Raw genomic sequence first — 5,106 nt, forward strand, 5'->3', positions numbered from 1 at the left:
AGACCTGCAAAAGAGAAAGAAAACAGAAAAGACTTGAAAAGATAGCCCAAAACGTTAATAATGTTGCTAATAACAATCTGAATCAGGGTAATGCGGGGAACGCTATAGCTGAGGCAGACCTACCCCTGAGGGACTATGTACTTCCTACTGTTACAAGGGTACATTCTAGTATTCGCCCACCTACTGTAGAGGTGAATAATTTTGAGATCAAGCCTTCGATTATACAAATGGCTCAGAATTGCGTTCAGTTTCGGGGGCTACCTAATGAGGATCCGAACCTCCATATTACCAACTTTTTGGAGTTATGTGATACTTTCAAAATCAACGGAGTAAGTAATGATGCAATCCGTTTGAGGTTATTTCGTTTTCGTTGAGAGACAAAGCTAAAAGGTTGTTGATTTTGCTGCAAGCCAATTCCATTGTGACATGGGAAGACCTTGCTCAAAAATTTCTCGCTAAGTATTTTCCTCCCGCTAAATCAACACGGGTTAGAGGTGAAATCAATAATTTCTGTCAATTTGAGGGGGAATCGTTATATGATGCTTGGGAAAGGTTTAAAGAGCTACTTCAAAAATGTCCACATCATGGTATAGTGAAATGGATGTTGGTGCACACTTTCTACAATGGACTGAGGGGAAACACAAGGACTATAATTAATGTAGCAGTAGGTGGAACATTTATGAGCAAAAATGCTGACGAGGCTTATGAGCTTTTAGAGGAGATGGTCATGAATAATCATAATTGGCCAGCTGAGCGAAAAATAAGAAGGTGGCAGGAGTTCTAGAATTTGATCCTATTGCTATGCTCACTGCTCAAATTGCTTCACTAATGAAACAAATGCAACAACAAAACAACATTTCAGGTCAAGAGATGCAACTACAACCTGCTCCTATCAGTTGTGAGACATGTGGAGGCCCTCATCACTTTCAGCAATGTCTAGCTATGAGTTCTTATTCGGTAGATGATATTCCACTTGAACAGGTTCAAGCCATTGGTAATTTCCCAAGGCAACCGAATAACAACCCATACCCTAACACTTATACTCCAGCATATAAGAACCATCCAAATTTGTCGCGGAGTAATAATCAAGGGCACCAACCACAGTATCATCCAAATCCACCTTAATATCCTCCACATAGACCATCTTATGGGCTAAACCCAAGACCCTTTTATGATACTCAAAGGCCACAAATGCTGCAAAATCAACAACCACCGCCTCAAATGACTAAACCAGAGGTATCTGTTGATTCATTGAGCCAATTTATGACAGAAACCAGATCCTCTATTCGGAGCTTAGAAACACATGTTGGCCAACTTGCAAAGTTAATGGTGGATCATAATCAAGGGGCTTTACCTAGTTCAACTGTGGTGAATCCTAAGGAGCAATGTCAAGCTGTCACGTTGAGGAGTGGGACTAAGTATGAGGGGCCTACAGTAGAAAACAAGGGCAAGAAGATAGAGGATCAACATGTTACTAGTCCAATACAAGATGAGGTTACTGAAGACCTTCCAAACAAAGAGAAGCCAAAATACACCGAGCCTCGACCAAAAATTCCATATCCTCAACGGTTTCGAAAGGCTAATCTTGACAAACAATTTTATAATTTTTTGGATATCTCTCAAAAACTACACATTAACATCCCTTTTGTAGAGGCTTTAGAACAAATGCCAAGTTATGTGAAGTTTATGAAAGATATTTTGTCAAGGAAGAGGAAGTTAGAGGATTATGAGATGGTTGCACTAACTGAAAAGTGCAGCGCAATACTTCAGAAGAAACTACCTCCAAAGCTTAAAGATCCTGGTAGTTTCAATATCCCATGTTCTATAGGGGGTTTAGTAGGAACAAAGGCTTTATGTGATTTAGGGGCCAGTGTGAATTTAATGCCTCGATCAATCTTTCAGAAGATGAATTTGGGAGAAGCTCGACCAACTACGGTATCTTTGCAGATGGTAGATAGATCAGTTAATCACCCTCTTGGAGTGATTGAGGACGTATTGGTAAAAGTGAGTAAATTCATCTTTCCTGCGAACTTTATTATTTTAGATATGGAGGAAGATGAAAATATTCCAATAATACTTGGAAGGCCATTCTTAGCGACTGGTAGGGCTTTAATTGATGTATAAAAGGGTGAGTTAAAGTTGCGAGTGCAAAAAGAGGAAGTTATATTTAAAGTTTTTGCAACAATAGAAATTCCAACTTGTTGTAGAGTTGAAGTGGTAAACCAAGAAGGGAACAAGTTGGAAGTCTCTAAGAAAAGCTCCATAGTTAAAACCGGAATGAGAAAGGGGCGTAACCGGTTAAAAAAAAATACTTTAATGAAAGGATTCGAATGTTATATGAGCGAAGGAAAGTTCCGATAATTTCTAATCACAAGAAACGAGGGCCAACTCATGACACTATGGCTCTTAAGGACGTGCGGGGAGGACTTGATCCAAGTTGAATATGAATGAAAACAAGAATCCTGCTAAAAGACGTTAAAGACAGCGCTCTTAGGAGGCATTCCTATGCTTATTTTTAATTTTATGTTATTTGTTTTCGTTTTTGTTTTTTTATTGGAACAATGTTTTTAGAGATTTTGTTTTAGTTGTTTTTAGTTTTATTCTAGAAAAATTGTTTTGTAACTCGTAACCTGTGAAAAGCGTGAAAAAAATTGAAGTTTAGGTGGTTATAGCGCTACAGCAGCCTCCGCCGTCTCAACCATTTGAGGGACCTTCGTTCCAGCCTCCACAACTGCCATACTGATGTGGCAATTCAGGTAAGTCTCTTTTCTCATTCTTTATGCACTTTAAACATTGGGGACAATGTTAGGTTTAAAGGTTGGGGGAGAGATTTATTTTTAGTGTTATTTGATGCATTTTTTTCAGTTTGTTTTTTTTAGTTAGTTGTATTGAGTTGTGTTTTAGAGTGTGAATTAAGTTGATGATAATTGCCATTTTAATATGATTGACTGTGATGTAGTATAATCCAAAGGAAAAGTTGATGTGTTTCTGAAACAATTTGTGTGCTTGGTTAGATTACTTTGTTTTTTTCACTATGATTTGTTGACAATAGAGATCTATTGCTCATAAATTGCAAATGTTATAATTGAGAATTTTATGCATGTCGAATTTGGATTGTGGATTGAAAAATATTGAAAAAATTCTAGAACCTATTTTCTTACCATTTGAGATGAAATTTTAAACAATGCACATTTAGGAAAAGGATATACGCAATTTTAGGACTGGTTGTGCCTTTCAAGCTATCCTTATTCAATTTTATCCTTAGTTAACCCTTTTGAGCCTTATAACTATTTTCTTGTTAACACATTCTTTTAAGCCTAGCTGTGAACTGGATTACCATTTACTCTTTTTGACCATACCATGAGCATGAAAACTATTATATGAAGGGAGTGAATGTGTAATGGGATGTATGCATCATGTGTTATTTAGAAAATTCCTTGTGATTGAGAAAAGTTAAAAAAAAAGTGCAAAATGTTTACACTCCCAAACAGTTATCTCTTGAAAAATCAAAGTTTGGGGGAGTGTATTATGAGAAAGAACAATAAGAATGAGTTGGTTTTGCATAGTTTTCTCAATCGTTGAAAAGAAAGAAAAAAAAATCTCAATCATTGCACAGAAAAAGGGGTAACAAGGGATGAGTGGTATGAAATTGATGGGAAAGTTTGTTAGTTGGAATGCTTGTGGTATGATTAAGCTTAAAATGTTTCTTTATCTACTTGTACCTAAGCCTTCTATTACAACCTTTGTAAAGCCCTATTGATTCTTATTTGTGCATTTGTTTATATTAATGGAGAATAATAAGTAGTGCAAGCATATGGAAATAACTTGGTTATGTGGTTAGTTGGTGAGAATTTGATGTGCATAAAGTGGTTCAATTATTTTATTTGCGAGTTATGAGTAAAGGAGCTTTGGCGTTAATAGATTGCAGTGAAGGGGTGAAGTGTTTTGACTGAAAATCTAGATTAATATTTTAAATAGCATGATTTTTTTCCTTGAGAATTATATGTGCATAGCAGTCTTGAGTGTTGGAATTGGTTGGTTATGTCAATTTGGTTTGTTTAGGTTTAAGTCTAGTTAGATTCTTTACTTGATGGCGAGTAAAAGATTAGTTTGGGGGAGTTTGATAAACGAGTTTTAGGCTCGTTTATGGTCTAGTTTTTAGGAAGGTTTTCATTAGTTTAGGGTTATTTTATTGTAGAATTATGCTTGTTTGTTCATGTTTCAAGTTTTTGATGCTAAGATGGTGAAAAGAGTGGAATTAAGTGGAAGTGGAAGAAAATAGAGTTATTTTGGAGAAAATCGAGTCTTTCGGGAGCAATAGGTCAGAGTATTGTTTCTGTGGATAGCGCTACAGCGCTATCATAGTGGCGCTACAGTGCTAGAAAGGCGACCTTAAATCTGTTGTTTCTGTCAATAGCGCCCCAGTGCTACAAAACAAGCGCTACAACACTTGAAGGGTATGAAGATTAGCGCCCTAACGCTACATTACTAGCGTTACAATGCTAGTACATCAATTTTTGAGGAAATTTGGCACTATCAATAGCGCTACAGCTATTGACGCGGTTTTGAGATTTTTAGCCACTTTTAGAAGGACAAAACGGTCTTTTCACTTGGGAGCATTGGAAAACTATTTAAGGGACATTATTCTGCGAATTGAGTATGCAGTTTTAGTTGTATAAACCCTAGATCTAGAAAAGACAGTTGTAATTAGATTTCTTAATCTGGTTTATGACTTTCTAGATTTCTTCTTCATCTGAATTCTTTAGGTTATTTTCTATGAACAATTATTTGAATTTTATTTTTATCATGTTATCTATGAACTAAATCTTTTATCTAGGGATTAATGTAGTCACTTGAACTTTAATTTAATTTTACTATGATGTTTTATTGATACTTCTTCTCTATTCTAATTTATATGATGTTTTCTTAATGCTAGTAAATACTTGATCACTATTTACTTGATTTAATGGTTTTGATTCAAAATTCGAAAGATGAGAATTGAATATGCTATCATTATATAGACATAGGTTGCATATTGGACGAAAGTACCTGTATGACTTGTGTAGTAATTAGGTTTCTTTGCTTAATGCCTTCTATATGTTTAAG

The 5,106-nt window shown here is 35.7% G+C and overlaps 1 non-coding gene across 1 annotated transcript; it reads right to left on the reverse strand.

The window, feature by feature from the left end:
• Positions 1-481: 481 nt before the first annotated feature.
• LOC133820179 (small nucleolar RNA R71) lies at positions 482-591 on the reverse strand. The gene has a single exon (XR_009886608.1). It is a non-coding gene; the product is annotated as a small nucleolar RNA R71 (small nucleolar RNA).
• Positions 592-5,106: the final 4,515 nt, after the last annotated feature.

This window comes from Humulus lupulus, chromosome 2, assembly GCF_963169125.1.
Source record: "Humulus lupulus chromosome 2, drHumLupu1.1, whole genome shotgun sequence".
Classification (NCBI taxonomy): domain Eukaryota; kingdom Viridiplantae; phylum Streptophyta; class Magnoliopsida; order Rosales; family Cannabaceae; genus Humulus; species Humulus lupulus.